Below are 23,084 nucleotides of genomic sequence, written 5' to 3'. Positions count from 1 at the left end.
GAAAATAAGCCAACATATAGTCTGACTCTGTAAGGTGCTAATCTCCCTTAAAAATTATGCCCAAAGCATTTTGAACTTAGCTATTACATTTTAGATAGGTAACAATTCCAGCTGTGAAGTGTATAACTATTATTTTTTCATGGCATCTTAGAGTATATGCACTAAAAGATATCTGTGCCTAGCTGCTTTAAACTGGTGAAAAGATCATTGTCTCACTGCAGTGACTGAATATATATTGTGAGCCAATAAGATCCAGTGATCATTAAAGAATGTATTTTCAGGAGCCAGAATAAGGAATGATGCTGATGGATTGAAAGATGTGACATAATGTTGTACCTTGATGAATGTTGAAGATTGTCTCTTCAAGAAAAATTGAAGACCACAAATGTTCCTATGTCAAAAAAAAAGAGATAAGCCCAAGGGGAAAAAGGAGAGGGAACTATAAGATAAAAATTGAGCTGTTGAAACATGGTGAGTGAAATGTGGTGATTATTGTAGTCATCACACTGTTGTCAATTAGATTAGCAAGTAGGTCTGGAAGTGGCATTCGATGAAGAAATAATGGAAAACTTATTTTAACTGCAACCAATTGGCTTAGAGCAAATTAGATAATGAGTGGCTTGAGTTTTCTTAATCTCTGAACTTCTGGATGAACACCTAAAATAAACTGGATCATTCTCTTCTTACAAGAGGTATCTCTGAAAAGCAGAAAAAAACCCCAAAATCTCACTGAATTTTTCCCAAATAAATGTGGGGAAACACAAAACATCCATCTTTCTCCTTCTTTGAAATAGCAATTCCCAGCACTCACAGCAGAACTCATAGAAAGGCATCAGGCTTCTAACTAGTCAGGATACCAGGTTTGGCATTTGGTGTAGGTAAAGGAAAAACAATAGTGCAGGAGGACTTAAGGACAACAGCCTTGAGAAAGTGTTGTCTGAGTCCCCAGTTCAATAAACACAAGCTCAGGACCATGTACCAAGAATGCATTCTAAGTACAGTTTGGTTTGCAGTAGGAGCCAGGAATCACTGCTATACATAATCTGACAGTTCTTTAGTATATGTAGCTAAATTAGGACTGGAAGAAGCAGGAAAATGTGCCAGAGACACAGAAAAAGTATTAAAACATAACTTCAACTCCTCATCTCTATTTGGAGTTGACTCAATCTAAATAAAGTTTTGACTTTATGCCATGACTTCAAACAAGATAGTACTCTCAGGGATATTCTTAATCTAGCCATAACATGAAAAATAGGAAGATCCATTAGCTCAGTTCTTTATTTAAAATTAAATGATGTAAGCTACTCTGAAATTTAAATACATGTATCTATACAGGCTTTGTGTGTGCAAAACTAAGTTATTTTTTTCAAGTAATGTAAGTTTAACTGGTACATATTTTAATTCAGGAAAACCTTACTCTGTAATTGAAAATAAGGCATAGGACAGTGGAATTTCTGTAGGAAAGGGAAGCAGTAATAATAGCCATGTATCAAAGCTCTGGTAGCAGGTTTCAAACTGGAGCATCTCTATATGTTCACTAAAAATATGGCTCTAATAATCGCAAGATCATTCTATCCAGTATTTATTACAATGATGATGTACGGATGACCTGGTGCAATTTTATCAAACTCAGACTCTTTAATCCATTTTTGTTGTCTCTTTAGATGCTGGCTTTACTTCAGATACATTACACTGCTGACAAAAAAGTGGATTAGTAGCTTCACAGCAGGGTTTTCTGTTCTTACTGTAGCTAAAAACACTTGGAGCCGTGCTGGAGACAATGAACCTGAAATGCTTGCCTGTAGCTTCAAGAGGAATTCAGGGCGGTGATGCAGTTTTACTTCTCATTCACCTCATCTTTGGTGATTCCACATATTGTTTCAAAATCTAAGTCTTAACAACTTCATACTGAAAATGGAGATTAGCAGAAGAACATGAGTAGAATATAAGCCCATTTCACCTGTGAATTCTCACCAGTTTTTTTGAGGAATCATAACTGAAAATTGGTTTGAGTTCATTAAATGCATTTTATCACAGTTCATTTTAGTTCCTTATTTCTTTTGGAAGAAATGTCAAATTCTAGAAGACCTTTCACTACTCAAAGTAGCCTGCTGTAGAATAATGATATTTCTTAAGCCTACCTTAGCTAGAAATTAGGCACCGCAGAAGCAAATCAGTTATAATCTATGTCTACCAAATGCATGGCTTAAGAAGGTGTGTTCTTTCAGAATAGATTTAGCTGCATCCCTTAGGCCAAAGGTTTACCATGCACAAAATGCAAGTGAGGTTGTTTGGGCTTTTGTTTTTCCATTAGGGATGGAGATGGAGCTGAAATAAAACTTTCCTGTTGTTTCTCTTTGGTGAGTAGATGGTGTGACTTTTCGTATGTAGATTTCACAAAAGGAATTTTGGTTTTGTGCACCAAGGCTGGTATTTGACCTGAAACATTGCCCATTAAGTCAGGATGGCTGAGATTTGCTTCAGAATTACACTACTTCTGCAAAGCAAAATGGTAACACAGGTGCAGCCAGTGAGCACTGCTCTCATGACAGAAGGAAGTAGTAGGCTCAGTATTTGATTTAATTACATAACAGCGTGAGTATTCTATTTTTTAATGAGGTCTATAATAAGTTTTTCTGCATCTTATTTCACTTTTTTGTGTGTGTTACCATTTTTGTTTATTTATGTAGAAAACAATGAGAAAGTATACCTTATATCATACACACTCCATCTTAAAAGTATCCCAAATCCTCAGTAGGCAAGAATTAGGTGCATTGAGATCACTACTGGTTTACTGACAAGATTATCAATTTATCTGAGTTGATGGAGACTGTGGAGTGACTTTATATTGTATATACTTCTGAATTACACTTAGTACATTTAGCACCAAGCAGAACAGTCCTATTCAAAGTAAAAACTAATATCATTTTATACAGGACAGCAATGTTGTGATAATTTGTAAGAAAAATACAGGAATTAGCATTAGATATGAAGAATATCCACACTTACCTCTTGATTATCTATACAAATAACAAAGGTGATAGTAATCATGTTTGCATTGGAAAGGCTGATAAAGGACATAATCGTCTTTCTCATCTTTAAATGTTACAGAGTGAGAAACACTCAATAACTTCTGACAAGTGAAAAGGTCCTTCATAGGAGAAAAGTAGCTTCACTTCAGGAATAAGTTGACAGGAAAACATTACATAGAATGTCTGATGTGAAAATTACTTTTTTTTTTTCCTGAACTAATGAGAGTTAGTACTGAACATATTAATTTCTTAAAATAATATTAACATATTAATAAGAAGGCAATAAGTCACATACACTAACATATGATCCAATTCCAATTTAAAGGATTAGAAAGACTCCCGCTTACTTTAAAAGGATTCTATCTTTGAAGTTCAAATAGTTTTGTATTAGAATGAAATTTTCAAACCATTCTTAAAATTAAAAAAACATAATAACAACCTAACATTTGAGTAAATAGAAGAAAACCTGCAGCAAAGACTGGTAATCTGAGTGCAGTTTTTAAATCTAATTTTACTGCAGCAGATAACACAACTGATGGTACACAGCTCATGGTATAATTGTGGCAAATTACTGATATGATTGAAACAGAGCAGTAACTACATAATTCTGCTGCTTGCCTGACTAAACGCTGTTTCTAAAATACAATCCACTTCTAACATAACACAGGACTGGCTACACTCAGGCTGCAGGAACTCTGGAGGTGCCAAAAGAGAACAGTTTATATATCCAGCCAATAATGATAGCATGCAATATATACTGTTGGGGGAGGACAGGCTCCCTTGACTGCTTGGCGGTGCTTCTGCTCTGCGCTGAATTAATACCTTTCAAACGAGGAAAAAGGTGTATTGTTTTTTTTTTTAAAATTTATTTCCTGCAATAATCATCAACCTAAAACAGCATCAGAAACTTGCTTGAAATATTCAGAGCATTAATGTCAGGGTCTCTTTAAATATTTCTCTTAATATAGAGTTCATTTAAGTGAAGTGCAGTTCTACAAAGTTATTACCCAGCAGGTAGATAATGAAAAATCAATGTCTATGCAAAAACTGATTGCAAAGTCAGTGGTGAAATGACTGAATTCTTAAATTATTAAATATAATAACAATAATAAATAATATCAATGATGTGTACAATAACTAGCCAATCCCTGAAGTAGGGTGTAAATATGAGTACAATCAACCAGAAAAATATTCATTGATTAAACTTTTGTAGACAGTGGGACGACTTCACCAACATGTAATAATATTTCCCAAGCCTAAAAGGCTGCAATTGCGGTTCCTCATTCTACAGGGAGTGCAGGAGAAAAACAGTTTCTCAGTCCATCAGAGAAACAAGAAAAATATGCGATTGCCCTGGATTTATACAGAGCTAAAATTTGCAAAATGCAGAAAACTGACCTCTTACTGATGGTTATGACAGGAACTTGCCTAATAGCACCCCTTTGGAGGAACTCCAAGTATGTTCAGTGTGCAATCAAATACACTGGATAACCATTTTTGTTAACAGCCTCTACTCAATGAAGATTCAGCTACTTTCAGGTATTCTGGATGTTTGGTTTGTAGTGTTAAAATAATAGGTGAACTCCACATCACTTCAGACTGTTCCAAGGATGAAAAAGTTACCTGATTAAATTTTTAACTATAGCAGTTCCTCCATCAGCTAAGTAGTACATGGAAAGAGGTGGAGAGGGAGCAGGGGGGAGGGATGTAACAAGATTTTAAGGTATTGACAACTTGGTTTGTCATTTAATAATTAAGGATTTAAATCTAGTAGGCATCAGTACAATGCTTCTTCAGAAGTGTTACAAATAAATCTGTATACAATGGTTTGCTCAGTACTTTTGTTTGTGCCAAACCCCATTTTTGTACTCAGCACTGTAAACTGATTATTCCCCAGATCAAGCTAATTGACCAATTAGCTGAAAGTAAAGGTGAATTAGACATTTTAAGTATTGCATAATTAGATTTACTGTCAGTTAATCAACTACTGCAGACACAGCACATCCACAAAGGAACATCAGGAAGAGGAATAAACCAGACCTACCTCAGAATATATATTGTTAAACATTATTTTGCTAAAAAGGATGGTTTTAATTTCTCTTTCTTTTGGTTATTTTAGATTTTAGATTGTTTTCTAGATTTTAGACAGGGTGGTTGTAGTGCTAGCTTGCAATGCTGATTTAGCAGGTCAGCAATATCTATGCATTTCCATAGATACTCAGTGCTTGGTCAATTGTATAAAGATACTTATTGGCCCAAAGGATTGAGTGGATTTTGTTTAATTTTAGCCCCATAAAATCACTTTAAAATGTCACCTATATGCCGTTCAAGAAATCTTCAAGTCTTTCTGACTCAGTTTTTTACTGATGAGGGGATATAACTATGCTTTTCTCATTACAGGATATTTTCTGTGGATAAATGCAGTAAAGATTGTGAAGATATGCAGTTATGTATGTCTTACAATTATCATAATTATTGATTTAATGTAAATCCACTTCCCACAAAAACTCAGGAAAGGAACCCTACCATTCAGTATCCAGATATTGTGGTATTATTACACTGCAGTAAAACTGTTTATTGCTCATTTTAGTGGCATTCACCAGCTCAAGAGGTAATAAATTTCCTCGTCATTTCAGAAATTGTCATTAACTGTCATACTGCTATTTTAAAATATATTGTATGTTTGTGTTAATTACTATGTTTGCATGGCTGAGTCCGATACCTATACTCTGATGATTTAAAGCACTTGAATTAGGTATTGGTGGTATTAGGTATGTTATGGGAGTTAGAAGAAAATTCTAAAAGTACTGTTATGTCAGCATAAAGGCCTCTTTCCCCAAAGGCATACTCCTGCCTATATTTAGTATTATCTGGAGATACCTGCAAATGTCATATACAGACCTTCTGTTTTCACTTGACCACTCAAAGCTGCATAGAAGATAAATATTTAGCTAAACGCTTTTCCACTTTTATAAATCCAAACCATTTCCTGCCCAAAGCTCACCTCATAGTCTCTGTAAATATTTCTCTGTCTGGCTGCTTTACTTGACTGCAGTTTAATAACTTTTTACTCACCTCTTTCAAAACATAAAGGTCATTAGTGTGCTCGCTCTTCTTTTATCTTCTCCTGACATAAAAATTATTCTGAGGACACATTTAAAACAGAACCCAAAAGAATAACATGACTTAGGATTCTAATATTTCGCTAAGGCTATGAAAACCTTTTTGTCCCATCTATCCCAAAATTTTAGATATAGAGCAGAATCTACACAGCAGCTGGTGAACTCTGCCATCATTCTCTAAAACCAAGAGGAGTTTTAGGTCCACAGGAATGTTCAAGCTGGAAGAGATCTCGGTAGGTCTTTACTCCATCTTCTGCTCAAAGTAGGGTCAGCTGTGTGGTCAAACCAAGTTATTCATGGCTTTATCCAATGGAAGCTAGAAAACCTCCAAGGACAGAGCCTGCAAAACATTTTTGGGCAAGATGGTCCAGTGCCTGACTGTCCTTACAGGAAAAATAATGTTTCTCATATGCAGTTTGAACATCTTATGTCAGCTTCCACTCATCAGCTCATCTTTCCATCATGACCTGCTTTGAAGAACCCATCTCCATCTTCTGACTGGCTGTTCTGGTTTGTTTGGTGGGTTTTTTGGTAGCGGGGGAAGGGCCCCAGGGGTGGCTCCCATAAGAAGCTGAGGAGCTCCCACTGCTCCAAAACCAGCCAAGGAGCCATTAGAGGGACAATAGATGTGCCTCTGCGATTAACATGCGAATGAACTGAAATGAGACCTGAGCAGAGTGAGCACTTAAAGAAAAAAAGGAGAGCTGTGCTGTAAGAGGCAGAGCTGGTGGTTGGTGAGGAAGAAGGGGAAGAAGGTGCCCTAGCAGAAGTTTCCCTGCAACCGATGGCAAGATGGCAGGTTGTCCTCCTGCACTCATGGAAGAACATGGTGAAACATTCCTTGAAGGTGCCAGGAGGGGTGAACTTGGCCACTGGACTTGGATTTTGTGGCCAGAGGATTTTGTGGCCAGAGGATTTGCTGCCAGTGGACTCTGATTGCGCAGCTTTGGAAGACCCCAGTGCCAGGGGAGTTTGTTCCTGAAGCAGCCCGTGACTCTGTGGGAAGCCCAGGCTGGAACAGCTCTGGACCTCGTGGGAAGGACTCATGAATGAGAGGTTCGTGGAGGACTCTCTCCCATGGGAAAGCAGGGAAGGGCTGTAAGGAATCCTTCTTCCTGAGGAGGATGGCGCGGCAAGAACCACAAGCCTGTGAACTGACTCATCCCCTGTCCCCCTGTGCCGCTGGGGGGGAGGAGGGAGAGAAACCAGGAACAAAGTGATTTGAACCCAGTGAAGAAGGGAGGGGTGGGGTAACATATGCAATCCCTGCTCTTTTTGTTGTCTATGTCCTGTGTGTGTTTGATTAGTATGCAATTAAATTATTATTTTTTTCCCCAAGTTGAGTCTGTTTTGCCTGTGACCTTAATCAGTGAAGAACCCTCCTTGTCCTTTGTCTTGACTCATGAGCTTTATCCTCCTCATCCCAGAAAGTATGTGTTTGGGGAGCTGAGTGAGTTGACTTGTATGGGTCAAATTCTTGAAATTAAAACATGAGTCAACCCACAGCCATTGCTGGTAGTCCTCCTGCACTAAGCACAGAAGCCTGGGACACATAGTCAGTGAAGTCAGAAGCAAAGATCGCACTGAGTACCTCAGCCTCAATTGTGTCTGCTGTCACTAAATCAGCCATCCTGCAGGCCCACGTTTTCCATCCACGTTTCCATCAGCCTTTTACCACTAACACACCAATAGAAGTTCTTCTTGTTGCCTTTGATGTCCCCTGAGACTCTCACCTCCAGCAGATCTTTACTGTTCTGACACTTTTTTCCTGTGCCAATATTCCTAAATATACCCTCTGAAGCCTGTTCTGCTTTTACCTTCTTTTTGCACTGAAATCTGTATCATGAGTTCCATGGTGAGCCAAAACAGTCTCCTGGTACATCTGCTTGTCTACTTGATGGAAAATTCCTACACTTGAAGGATGTTATCCTTAAGACCTGCCAAATTTTCTGAGACTCTTTGCCCTTCAGAGCTGCGTCCCATGTGCTCCCACCTACCAGTTTTCTGTATAAACTGAAATCTGCTCTCCCCAACTCCAGGGTCTGTACTCTGCTACTCTCCTTGCTCACTTTCTTCGTGATATTGAACTTTGCTATCTCATAGCCACTACAGACAGGGGTTTAACAGATTAACTACACCTCCAGTAGATTCTTCCTTATTAGTGACTAGCAGAGTTAAATATGTGTCACCTGTTTGGCCCATTCAGTACCTATATCATGAATTTATTCCCAGTCGCTGTCTGGGAATATTGCTGGATGCTGTCACCCTGTGATAGTTGGTGTTGAAGAACACCTAGCAGCCCACACAGATTTCAATAGGGAATTAAAGCTGCTCAGCAGCTTAGAGGCTCAACCCAGAAAAAAGAACAAAGCATGGCATCCGTAGACGAAAAGTTACTTACAAGAGAATCTTTCCTTTTTTTCCCCTTATTTTTCTTCTTGGTACACTCACCAATTAGCTCTCTCTCCCCTGGGCTACTACAAGGCCTGAAAATCTTGTGAGCCTGTATCCTACCAGCAAATGAAGAAATACATAGGGGGCTTTTAGCTTGCTCCAGAAAGCCCAATCAATTCCAAAGTTAGTGACTCATGAGCCTTTGTTGAATTTAGTGCAAGAACAAACAGTCATTTCAAGGAAATAAACAGCATGATTGAAAGTACAAATGTTAAATCATCTCCTGGAGGGGGTCTGCATACAAATGGAAGAGAAGAGAAAAGAAAAGAATGCTCTCAGCACAGTTATTCTTTTTTGACTCTTTAAAATAATAACATTAACAGTTAAGAGAATGGCAATGTCAGGGCCTGGAGTCCACTGTGCCTCCTTGAGTTGTGTAGGTTCTAAGAATCTACACAATTCTACATCTAATCCTCAGCCAGAGCTATCCAGTGCGGTCTTCTATTTCACTAAAACTAACACTAGTAAAAGGTACACATAAAGATATTACCCTTTCAGACCAGGTACCTCAACAGAGAGGGACCTAAACAGAACAGTCCTTAACTACTCACCTTCACATTACAACATAAAGAGGACGTGGTTTGTAATGACTAACAAATATTACTAGAAAATAAAGCAGCTGCAATAAATTCAACTCCTCGAATAAATATATAAAATCCCATTGAAAATTCCCTTCCTTAGAACAATAAAAAAAATCTTCCCTTATGTCTTCCAGAATTCAATAAAATATTCATTGATATTGAAAAGGTGGAAAGGAAATCTCATCACTTGTGTTTGCTCTTTTTCTAACTCTTATCTTTCATACTCTTTTCTCAAAGATAAAGGTGATTTGTACTGATTCTTTTATTTAATTTGAGCTTTAAAAAATCAATTAATTTGCCATTCAGAAGAAACATATTAGCTGAATTCCTACTGTTTTCATTTTGTGGAGGACAGTTTGATATCTTCATATGTGCTAGCTGTAGATGAAAGACCCCAGGATAGCTGCAGAAAAAAACAGTAAAGAGTAGTTGAATGAGTAATTAAGCCTATGGCTAAGGTAATTAGGCCTTATGACTGAGGCAAGATGTGGCCCTAGACAAGGTTTTGGCAACATGATGTAATAAAACTATATGGATGTCTTCAAAAGTAAAACTAAACTGATTTTAACCACAGTGGACTTGGAAGAAAAAAATAACTATCTGAAAAGTCAGTGTCCTCCCATCTGAAAAGCAGCAAAGTGGCCCTTCATTTCTAATCTGACACCTAATTTGTTTAGTCATTCCTCCTAACTATATTTTTGGCCATGGATTTATTCACATCCCCCTTGAAATACAGCGCCCGTAACTGGACACTTTACTTTGGCTGAGCAGGCAACTTACGCTAGTGCTGTGATATTTGTACCTCTTCATGATCTCTATTACAACTAAGATCTCAGTCTCCCAGTTGTATCTGTTTGGGTAGACCCCTTCTTGATGTAGCCCAACTGACCTAATTCATCAAAGCCACTTGTAACCAAGAAGAGTACTAGTGTATGGATCAGCTTTTTATGGGAGTTTTGTGAGACAGGACACATCCTTTCTCCTGGAAAGCATTACTTTCCCTAACTGGAATTACTTTGAATTTATGTATTTGTTTTATAATAACATTCTGCTTTCTTGAACTGCTACTTTAATTCCAAGTTAGATTTTAGTATAGAATGGTATTGAAATGGTAGATGGAAATACGTGTGTCAAAGGGCTTGAATGGACTAGTGTAGTGCTTCACCTTTGAAAATTATGTCTGGATTTAATCCCCAAGCTAAGAAAAATAATGAAATTTTACAGCTAGCCAACATGTTAACAAAATAAATACATTCTATTATGATCCAAGGAATTATTGCATTTCTTCCAGTTTTACTCGCTGTCCTTCATTAAATAGCCATACAAAAATCTGAACTTACTCCCAGAAAAGCTTGTGGAATTTTCACATTACTTTCCATGATAAATTTGAAAAAAAAATATGAGAAATTCTGGAAGATAATTATCTGGTTAGGATTTCTAGAATAAATATTTTTAGAGAGAGTTTTGAAAAGGCAGTTTTCTGAACCTAGTGAAGGTCATCTCCTTCTTAGCAAGGATGACATCCCATTCAAAAGTGATGTACGTGAGAGGTGGGAAAAGAAATTGAAGCATTTCAAATGAAGCATTAGGAAGAAATAAGATTTTAAGCTTAGTTAACATGATAGTAATATATTATTGTTACTGTTAAGTTTTCATACGATCATGTAAGTACTTTTCAAAGTATTTATTAATATTAGATTTCCATAGAATGGAAAAGAAATAATATACAATTTAGAGTTCTGTTCTGTACTCTGACAACACAACCCTATCGCTTTGTGCTGCTGTTGTGTATGAATTCTGTTTTCATTTGGTTGTTGAGATTTGCCAGTCTGCTCTGAATAAGGCTGTTTGCCTGATTACCTGGTATATCTGAAATGCATGTTGGAAAATCATATTTCAGGAGACCTGTTCTATGATAATACCTGAATTACTATCTGATGCTTTTCCCATTTTATAGGATCTTTGTAACTTTCCAAGTTTGTCTGAAGGGGAAGTTTTTTCTAATGTTGTTTTACATTAAATGAATTAATATTAAGTAACAATTGCTACAATTTATTCCTCTAATATCAAGCATTCAAGAGGGTAAAAGTTTATCCATAAAAACACTCAAAAGCTCTGGCAGAATTTAGCCTCCAACAGAACAGGTACAGGTATAACCATCTATAGCCCCATGGTATAGCCTGTTACATGCTGAGCTGGTAATCACTATATTTATAACAGTCTATAAATGTTCATATTGCACAACCTTTTTTGTCATCTCTCTTACACTTTACCTGATGCATGCTGGTGATTTTTCCCCTCATACTAATGGAACAGCACAGTGGTATCAAGTTTTATCTATTTAGAAATTTATCAAATTTATTTCATTTGCTAGAGACATCAGGAAATATTTACTACCTTATATTAAGTAAGAAAAACTGTCTTAATATTACAAGCAAAGCTTATGTTTGTTGGTGTTTCTGTGTATCTTCAAAGCTACCTCTTTTATCTGTGAACTCTTTGTAGATATTTACAACATTCCCATTAATGTGTCATCGGAGCATTAGTTGCATGAGAATATATCTCTTGTAATCCACTGAAATACTTACAGGAATGTTGTCTTAGGCCCTAGATGGCTGGCAAACATTTCTGTTTATTACTAGTTTAATTTATTGTATTAATAAACTGATCTTTCATATTTTTCTTCAGTAGGAAGAAATTGTAAATTAGATCATTTTATTTGAACAAAGATACTTCGGTTAAGCATTTTCACAAGTCAACAGCCCATCCTTTGTCAGTGTGAATCCTTCACACTGAATTCTACTTCCAGTTCCTCAGTCTTCTCTGCATAAATAAGTAGTGAACACTGGGGCAACATTCAAGTGTTCATCAAAAGCAAAAATTCTACCAAATCAGGTACCTACCTGCCCAACTAAAGGATTAGTAACAACCCTCTAAAAACAAGGATAGTAACTACTAAATGTGTAACTCATCTGAAGATGTTAGAAATTCATTGTGTAAAATCAACAGCCTCTAAAACTAGCCTGTAATATCTCATGGTTCAAGTGCACACAACTGGATGTGACAATTTGTGGGAGAGATGTATTATAAGAATGGAAAATGCAAGAAGTGCAAAAAGCATAAATAAAAAAATTAGTTTAATTTCTATCTTCCCGTAAAGATACCCTTGAGAAGGAGTATTTCTGGTAGATACCAAGGGTTGAAGAAACTCTACAAGCCTCAGATATTTAACACATTGAAGTAGGAAAAAAAAATGTGAATTTCATAGCTCCAAATGCACGTCTCATTTTTATTTGAAAATGCCATAATTTCTCAGATAGAACCTTTTTAACAGGAAAGGGTCCTTTCCTCTCTCCTAAAATGTAGTTAGCTGCCCATGGTTTGACTTCAGATCTCTTGCAATTGCTGACATACGTGCAACTTTCCCTAACTTATTGATCTGGAAAACATTGTTGGATTGCTCTGCCCCAAATTTTTTACCTCATTCACAAAAGCCATTAAAAAAACCTGTTTAATTTTACACTAGAGAAGTGGAACTTTTTGCCCATTAAAGCATTCATATCCTTATGTGACAGTGCTAGGATTATCAGGGAAACAATGACCCAAGGTATCATTTCTACACTTGACTGAGATCTGCCCTTCTCATGGTGGTTGTAGGAGTCTATTGCTGAGCAGCACAGTATAAAGTTCACATGGCATGTTTTGTTCTAAAGGCCAGGGCTCTTGTATGGCTCAGAGCAGTCTTTTCACATCTCTATGATGTAACCATTATTCAGGGCACAATTGAATTAAGAAATTTCCTAAATCTGCTTCTGCATCAAGCTGTTAGCACTCTGTCAAGAGCCCACAGGACAACAGTTCTCCACAGGTCATTCAGCTGAGGAGTATTTCTGGTGGTGGAACATGGGTATTGAAGAGTGAGGAAGAGCATAACTAGGCAGCAAAAAATCGACCCAAAAGAAGAGAACAGTTGCCAGTTAATATTTCAGCCACCTTTCAGCTGCTGTGCTCTTACTCAAAACACTTGAAGTACATACCTACTCTTCTTCAGCTGTTGGTAATTGCAAGATATCAGACGTAAAAGCATGGACAGCTAACTAAATGTTTAGAAAACGATGAAGATTACTTCCTCTTCAAAAGGTTCTGACTGAGAAATTATGGCATTTTCAAATCTAAAGATGAGCTGCAATGACTTAATGGAAATTTAACTAAACACAAGCACACAGGCTGAAGGCTCTCATTAACACAGCTGAGAACATACAGTGAAATAAAATGTAGAAGTTAGCATTTTATAATACCATTTTCTCCTGTGAGAAATCCCTGTGATATAACCTAAATTGCAGTAGTCTGTACATCCTGGAGGGGAAGGGTTGACAGAAGAAATTATCTTTTTCTTTTACTTCATATTTGAAACACACCAATCTGTCCTTAGCCCCAAACTTCTGTTACGTATCACTACAATATTGCCTTCTTAAGTGACTTATCATGAGTCTGATGAGTAACATAGAAGGTAAAGAAAAATGAAATAATGTATTATAAGAATTAGTAGTAGTAGCAACCTTTCTTAGGATTTGAAACCTCAGATATCAAACTAGTCTTTACTAAGCTGAGCTTTGTAAGCAATTATGACTATGAACAACAGAAGACTTGCAGCTTTTGAGTCATATTAAATGAAAAGTGTGGAAAGCACAGTACTAATAACTAGAAAAATGTGTTGTTGCAAATAATCAAAACTGCAGGAAGGACATGCCCCTGAGCATAATTGGTGGCTACGTTAAAATATGTGTACTGTGCCACTGGGATATGTGACTGCAGCAGAAGGCATATCAGAGCCACTTTCAGTCTAGTTAGTACATGTATGAAGTACAAGAGCACCATGGCATGCAGGCTTCAGTGGAACCCAGCAAAAAATACACAGATGCAAGATCCCCAAACACTTGTATAACCCATCCTAAAAATGGTGCCACAGCATTTCCACCACTGTTATATGTGCAGTTAGTGCTCTTCTCATGCTACAGAATTTCAGCCTGATCTCTAAACTAAATCTCTCTTCTTTCAGGTTACAAGCATTACCCCTTGTCCTCTCACTGCAAGCCCCTGTAAAGAGACCCTCCCCAGCTTTCCTGTAGGCCCCCTTCAGGTACTGGAAGGCCACTATGAGGTCCTCCTGGAGCCTTCTCTTCTTCAGGCTGAACAACCCCAACTCCCTCAGCCTGTCCTCATAAGAGAGCTGCTCCAGCGCTCAGATCATTTTCGTGGCCCTTCTCTGGATGTGTTCCAACAGGTCCACATCTTTGTTGTGCTGGGGGCACCAGAGCTGGATGCAGTGTTCTAGGTGAAGTCTCACTAGGGCAGAATAGAGGGGCAGAATCACCTCTCTTAATCTGCTGGCTTCTTTTGATGCAGCCCAGGATGGAGTTGGCCTTCTGGGCTGAAACTGCACATTGGTGGCTCATGTCCAGCTTTTGATCCACTAGTACCCCCAGGTCCTTTGCCACAGGGCTGCTCTCAAGGGTGACCTCCCCCAGCCTGTATTAATATCTTGGGTTATCTTGGCCCAGGTGCAGGACCCTGCACTTGGCCTTGTTGAACCTCATGAGGTTCACCTGGGCCCACTTCTCTAGCTTGTCCAGGTCCCTCTGGATGGCATATATATATATATATATATATATATATATATATGTGCACTTCTTAAATTTGTATACAGATACAAGTAATTGCAAAGGCACATGAGGAAACAAGGCTAAAAATAGAGTACCCCTCCTTTGGAAAAAGACTGTCTGGCAGGATTTGAAGACCGTTTGTAGAGTTTCCCTTTCTGGCTAAGATTTTTTAGTGGTTCCCATTAGGGCAGTGGTGGTGAATAGGGCAGCACTGACCTCTTTTCTTCCTTCCTGGAACAAGACAGCGCTTGGAATCCCTTTGTTCTGACTTCAGGACACCACATCAAGACTATTGTTAATTCCTTCTCTTTGTCTCAGAGACAGCAGCAGTGCCTGAATTCCTTGCAGTTCTTCATGAGCCTCTGGCACTCTAACATTTATTCAGTTTGGTTGACCTCTACTGCCTTTATGTTCATCTTTAAAGTTCAATCCTGTGCAACTGTCAATACATCTGTTTTGCAGGTTTGAATTAAGAAGCTTTAGGGTAACTAAAATGACACTTGTAACTATTCAGTCAACTGTGATTGTGGTTTTAAAGATCTTGGTGTTTTTGTTTGACTTTTTACTAAAATTGCATCTGTTTTGTTCTACATCTTTGGGAAATATGTTATATTTTCTAACCACTTTACCCTATGATTCATAAAGCAAACTATAAATAAAAGTAGTTCTGGGGAAAAAAATTTACCTCAAAAATTTTTTCTGGACCAAAATTTTGTTTATCCTTCAATTGTTTACAATTCCACAACAGGCCTTCCCCAGAATTTTTGAAGCAGTATCATCATAAAGTAGAAAGTAAAGCTTAAGTAGTGTAAAATAACTTTAATAAGATACTGCTACAAAATTAAGGCCCTCAATGAAGACCATATAACATGCACAAGTAATTGAGTGCTGAGATTGAGGTCGAGTCCTTGGAGAGATCCCAAGGAAATAAGTGAATACCATAGGTCAGTTTAATTCTCTGCTGAAAAGAGACATTACTGTTATCCAATTTGTCCCATTATATGTCACATTTCCATCTGAATATAGATGCAGGAGTTCTAGCACCAACTCTCTTCCTGCTTTGGCCTTTATAGGTCACTACACTAGCATGGTAAGTCTATGTCCTGGTTTGAGCTTGAACCTTGACAGTCTAATACAAAGATTTTAGGGTGTCTTTTCCAGCTTAAGACCACAAAAAAACCCCTGTGCTGTGCTTTAGCTTTATCATTCTCATTCCAGGAGTGAGCTGAGGGGGGTGCAAAGTCAACCAGCAACCTCAGGTGGAATGGAGTAAACTCAGGTGTTCTAGCCCAAAGAAAGACCCATTCTGTTCTCTAGTCTATGGCACAGGATACATGTAGGCTACACAACATGAAAAGAGAAAAGACAGAAAAAGGCATATTTGTTGCAAAAAACGCCATGAAAGCCCATGCTCTCCATCTCCTTTGGTGTCTTTTATACTGTCAGGGGAAGCAAAGAACCAGGTGTAGCTTAGCTGGCATTCTCATGAAGTTGTTTTTATGCCAGACTGGGAATGTAGCTCAGTTGTTGGTAGCTGAGCTTCTGCAGCAGGAGATGGCTAGGCAGTGTCTCATAGGAAACTTTGTGATAATTGAACCTGGAGGTAGTGTAGTCACAAGACTCATTCCTAAGCACAGAGAGTCACAGTCTTCCCTCTGAAATGAAAAAAATCTGCTATTCTTAATAATTCGTGCCAGCTGCCTGCCTGCAAGGCCTGAGAACTGAGCAGGCATCTCAGGAGGTTAATCTCACCAGCACTGCTACAGCCAGCTCCTTCTTTCAGCAACGCACACTTCAGGGGTGTTTCCCATTGGATGAGGCTGTGCAGAGCACCAGTGCCTAGTCTATCTGCCAGCTACATTCATCTTGTTTAAGCCACAGTACCTCTACTGGTATTCTCATGCAAATATCTGGTTAGGTATACAGCTTTTCCACCTAATATTGCTGCTCATATTACCTGTTGCCTTCTGCTCTTCTTCAAACTATATCCTTTTAAAGCGTAGACAATTTCCTTTGGTCTTTCTCTTCCTGGTATTTAATCTGATTATGTTCTTTTACACTTCATGCTCAGCACCACACACACACACACACACACCCCCGGCATTGTGGTAGTTTCATTCTCCTATTTTCCTGTTTCTATGTCTGTATCATCATTATTATCTTTGCTCTCTTCTCTTTCCTGCTTCTTTCAAGTTCTCTAATTTCTCCTACAAAGGAATCAACAGATATGAACTTCAGAATTTGAAGAAGACCTTATATCAGCCTTCCAGTACCTGAAGAGGGCCTACAGGAAAACTGGGAATGGATTTTTTATAAGGGCATGTAGTGTTAGGACAAGGGCTGGGGTAATAGTTTTAAACTGGATGAGGGTAGATTAAGGTTAAACATTAGGAAGAAATTTTTACTGTGTGGGTGGTGAAACACTGGAACAGGTTGCACAGAGAAGCTGTGGATTCCCGCTCCCTGGAATTCTTCAAGGCCATGTTGGATGGGGCTTTGTGCAACCTGGTCTAGTGGATTGTGTCCCAGCCCATGCAGTGTGGCTGTTACCAGATGCTATTAAGGTCTTTTCCAACCCAAAGCATTCTGTGATTCTACCATTCTGTGATTAAAAATTTCTTATGTCCTCCTTCCTGATGAGACTACATCGTGGTGTTGGATTAATCTATTTTTCAGTGACATTTCCAGACTGACAATTTAAATCAAACTAATTCATCGACTACAAATATAAGTCTCTGACAAGTATTATTTTTTGTGAAGTTCTGACAAAAAGCCAATATTCATATCCAACTTCTTTATGTAAAGCCAAACTCTGAATTTACAATTAATCCCTCCCACACATACATCCCACCTCATTAAACACCTTTCCTCTGCTTAAGGTCATCATAATAATTTTGTCTCTTAGCTTCACAGTGCTGGGTCTAGAATTATTACTTTGTAGGTTGGTTTTTTTTTCTACTCCTGAGGAGTTGTTCAGTTTGTGGGCAGCATCTTTTTTTCTCAGGCTAATTGAAGAACAATATCATGTGGCATTATGTAGATCTCTCATTCAGAATCCTGAAACAAATCAGAAGTGTAAAGTTTATTAAGTTCATTGAAATGTTTTCAACTTTTGAAGCTCCTTTACCAAAAGTAGTAGCTAGAATAATAATTTTCCAATAATACACTTTTCTGTCTCTTGAAAGAAAACAAAACACTAACAACAATCAGGTAGATGCCAAAATTTAATGCATGTCCTTCAGTTTTCTGATACCAATGATTTAAGGAGAACATTGCATTTCTGTATTTTTAGTAGGATCTCTAAAGGACTTAGCAAACAGATGGTGGTCAAAAAAGCTGCATAATACAACCTAAGCTCATGTGAATGACAAATCTGGGTGTCTGTCTTCTTTTGGAAACCCTCAGATTTCCCAACTGACAGGAGTGAGATTAGCTGTCATCTTTAAATCATCAAAGCCTGAGATCAAACAAGGCTCCTAATCTTAACAATTCTTTTCCTCCATATCTTGCTGTAGTAGCCAAGGTCAGAACCTGCAGCTATAGTGCTTGTTCCTAACTGCTGAGACAGTAGAGAAGGAAGTTGCAAATGGATGTGGAGTGCAGATGAGGCATTGGAGGCAGATTCCTTAGGACAAGGGAACACACATCTTCAAATATTCTGTGTATGTTGCATATGGAAAACAGAGTTGAAACTTCTAAGTACTGTGTGGCAATCAGTTCAGCCTTTTTCCTTTCTTAATATTTGGCACTACACTTAATACTCAGCACTACACTGAGTTATACTTAATTTTTAGTCAAGGACTTTGTCTCATCTTACTCTCTTTTACTATTTTGTGTTTTACTGTAAAAGACACAGCACAGTAAGGCGCAGTTACAGTAAAATTATTATCTTTATTACCAGTGACTGCTTAGACACCATGAAGATTGTTTTCTGATAGCCCAGGTCCAGACAAACCTCATCTAGAGAGCTCTACCCCTCAGTCTGAGCAAAGGCTGCTTGTGCCTGAGCCAGCCCCCAGGAGCAGACACAGCAGCAGAGGAAGGAAGAGAACTAGGACATAATATTCATTGGCAAACTGGTATTTCCAGCTTAGAAGTCTCATCTAGAAAACTCTTTGCCCACAATGATCGTGAAGGGCTGGGCATGTCTGAGTGGTGGTTTTGAACAAATGGTTAAAAGATAATGGTTGGGCCAATAAGCCACTCCTTGAGCAAAGCCTAACCACTCTCAGGCTTGTGCCTGTTATTTACTTTTCTCATTCTTTCCACCAAAGCATCAAATTAGTAAAATAACAAAAGCACATTCCCTTCTGCAGGGGACAGGCCTGGCACAGATTTATTGTATTTATTTTGTAGAATGAATAGTGCACTGAATGTTCTTTAGATTCCTGTCATTGGAAATCATAATAGTGCTTTTGTATAGTGGTCTCTAAAAGCTTTTGCATAAGCACTCCCAATATATGCAATCAAAAATATTTTCTTCCTGCATCCAAACAAATTGTCTTGAACACCTCCTAGGGTTTAGGCATCCCCCTCACTTTGGAGTGTTAATGGATGTGTTATAGTGGTCCGTGCACCTTCTCAGTAACAGCAGCAGTACCCAAGTGTAACCTGAACACAGACCAGACACTTGAGTTTAACGTCTCATTCACATGAATTTTTCAATCTTTCAAGTCTAATTCATCTTCTGTTTTGAGTCTTCTGGAATATCTGCAGCTGGTTTGAGTTAAAAACATTGTTATTATGGTATTAGGAAGTGATGAAGACTTGACAGTAACTGTCTGCTCACTTCCTTTTGAATAAAATCACAGAAATTAAATAAGATATTGTTTCTAATTTATTGAATTGTTTGGGAAGGACTGGTGATTAAAAAGTACTGGAAGAAGGCTGATGTATTACCAGTATTGACTTCAGTACATAAATCGACATTATAATCTGAAACACTCTTGCATTTAGACCTGAATGAATAAAATATCATGTATCTTTCCGAGTAGCACAAACATTACCCCTCATTCAAACATACTTTTTGAATTCTGAAAATTTTTTTGGATTTTCCACATAAAATATTTATGCAAAATCTGTAAATGTGGATTTTTGTTTGTTTAGGTTCTGGGTTTGTTTTGTTTTAATACAGTCCAAACATTTGAACCCTCAAAATTTTATGACTAGCGGAATATGGAAAGAGAACAACTACTTCCAGAACTGTAATTCTCCAAATCAGGACTTGGATGTTTAGCCACAACACCATGGGAAAGGATGACCAAGGCTTGACTGAATTGCTTCTATAAAGAATAGACGTCAGTCTTCTGTCTCTGATGCACAGGCCGCTTCAGCGTAAATATTCCAAAAAATGCCAATCTTGGAACTCTGTCTTTTCAGAAAAATGACCTTAACACTTTTGCAAAAGAATTAAAATAGTAATTATTAAGTTTAAAATAGTAATTATTAAGTCTAGTCTTTTAAACTGATTTTTCTATTTCCCATTCCTCATAAATACAAGCACGGTGTTCAGCTTCATATTTTTCTCACTGTGCTGCAGCTTCATTTACCTGTTTCTTGCCACATGGCCTGGGAAGAGTCGTGGCTGTCCTTTTGCATTACTAAGGAGCTGCTGAACCTCAGCATGTGGAAAACATGGATAACAGAAAATTAATTGACCTTGAGTTTCTACCAATCAAAGAAAACCACTTAACAATTTTCTTCAGCAAAATGATTCCCAGCAAATTATAGGGTGCCATACAAGAGGGAGCAGAAACACTAACAGGTTACTAACAATATTGAGAATAGAATACACATTTGTGAGCTATGCGGAAAGCACACCTGCATCTCTAAAAGGCTAGGGCATAAGACAGTATATATGCATGCTAACCTAAAGACATCAGTAGGTTCTGGGTTTCCCACACTTTCTGTCTCTAAGTCAGTGTAGTTGCCTGTGCTGAGTGCATTGGGTAGTATACTAACTTATGTTGTCTGGGAAACCACACACTTCTTTCAACTCTGTCCTAAGTTGTTCTCCCTGGTTTTGCCCTATAAAGAAAAAAATAATGTTCTCCATTGGATGGGCCAACTGAGCAAAGCTAGAGTAGGCTGAAGAAGACAGCAGATGTTATTTAACTCATTCACCCAAGAGAGCTAAAAAGATATAAACAAATTACATTTTAAATCATTATAACAGAATGTCAGTGAATCATCTTCTGTCATAATTATTCAGCAAATAACTCAGATCTATTTTATCAAACTATAAGATACTAGCAAACCAACTTTAATAGCAGCAAATGCCTGAGACTGTGTAAAGTGTGAACTGTTTTGGAAAACACCACAATGATGATTTCAGATCAGTGCTTACCGTTATTTCATTCCTTTGTCTATGTATAACTCATCTCAGTGAGTGTCAGAACCGAGGTTTTCCCTAATATTTTGCTGGGAAAACAAATAAATCATCAAATAAATAAATGTCAATATCATGACTGACCCAATTTGATTCTTGACTCTCTGTGCTCTTCAATATTAAGTAGATTATGCTTGCTTAGTTCTTAGAAGCTGGAAATCTCTACATCTTTCTACATCTTGCTAGGTTAAAAAAACATCTGGGATGCAATTTATCTGCATCTGGTTCTATGTGAACTTATATCAGCCCTAATTGCCTTTCTGCTTTGATGTACTCATAAAGTCTTTCAACACTTCCATTCCCTTCCCTCCCACTTGGGAAAATATCCCAATCCTCAGAATCTGACCTTTGGCTTATTTCATGAAGACGAAAGCAGAGAATTTATTCAGGCTCCGAGCAATACTAACGTCATTAACTAACTTCCCACTTTCTATATATCCCTCAGTGGCTTTGCAGAATACTTGATTGGCTTTTGCTTGTGTATTTAAATGACTTAACTGAAGTATCTATTTCCTTTGGTTATTTTATTGCATTTGTAGCTTTACCTTTTGCTGATATTTTTAAAATTATGATTTTTTAAAAAGCTCTTTTTTTTAATCTGGCGATCTTCTTTCCAGACCAGTGTTGAAATTTCCAGTCCTCCTGCCACTCCTTCTTCCAGTCCAGTTCTCTTTCCTCTTTAGCGACTGTGGCAATATTGTTTCTCTCTGATGTTAGTGTGAGCTTTGGCTACTGATATTAACAGCACCAGGACAATGTCCTATATGGCCTTGAGAAGGTGCCTCACCTGATTGTGTTACTTCTGAGAAGCTAAATTTCATTCTAACATCTCTTATGGCCTTTGGCTTCCTAGCAGTATCTTTGCTAGGTTTCCCAGAGATATTGTGACCTCAAGCACTGCAGTGTCTTCTGAGATTTTCTGTGTCCATGTAAGCAGCAATTTTTGGAAAAAAGAACACTGAGTGTTGAACTTGCACCCTCTAAGTCACTTGGCACATGTTTATGCACAATAATGGCAGTTTCTCGATGGTCTCTCTGCAATGGGAACTGGCTTCAGTTTCATACCCCATGCCATGAACTGTTTCCTTGTTGCAGTTAATTTCAGTATTTTTCTATTTTTGTTTCTATAACTGTTCTAGTAGCTCACCTACTATCGTTGACTTTCATATTTTACTATTTTTAATAAAAAAGTCACCCTGGTTTTCTGTGTCAGTCACATTTTTAATATCTCTGATCATTCTTTTTGCTCTGGATTTGGTTTTGTGGAGACTACAACTCTGATATATCTTTCTTAAAGTACAGAAAAAATAATCCACACGAAGGATTGATATAGACGGATAAATTGAAAAGACTATTTCATGCACTTTTCATATTGTATATTTTTATACATGTAATTTACTCCCCCTTATACATCTCAACATCATGGTTTTGGGTGGGTGTTTTTTTTTATTCAATTGTTATAATATCCAGAGAATTTTCCTGTATGATTGCTGCTTAATCTGTTGACCCTCATGAAATTACTGGAGCTGACTATTCCTATTTAATGTAGTAGTTTCCTCCAATCTGTCAAAACCATTTTGCATTCCTTTTTTTTTCCTTCCAAAGGTCTTGCAGCCCCTTTGCCTCTAATCCTATTTGCAATTAATAAGATTTTCGAGTCTGTCCTTTCAGTCATTAAGGAAAATACCCTCGTGTGCCCAATGTAGCTCTCCAATTAATAGTGGCTCACTGTCAGTACTCAGACACAGTTTTCCCCATGTACATGGAACTTTTCTGCTCCCAATGTTTTTGTCCAAACCTGTGTTTTCATAGTCTGGGAGGCAATGTCAAAGACTTTCCAAAGT

This window comes from Apus apus, chromosome 3 (genome assembly GCF_020740795.1).
Source record: "Apus apus isolate bApuApu2 chromosome 3, bApuApu2.pri.cur, whole genome shotgun sequence".
Taxonomy (NCBI): domain Eukaryota; kingdom Metazoa; phylum Chordata; class Aves; order Apodiformes; family Apodidae; genus Apus; species Apus apus.
The sequence above is the reverse complement of the archived record's forward strand: the minus strand, read 5'-3'. Positions refer to the sequence as shown.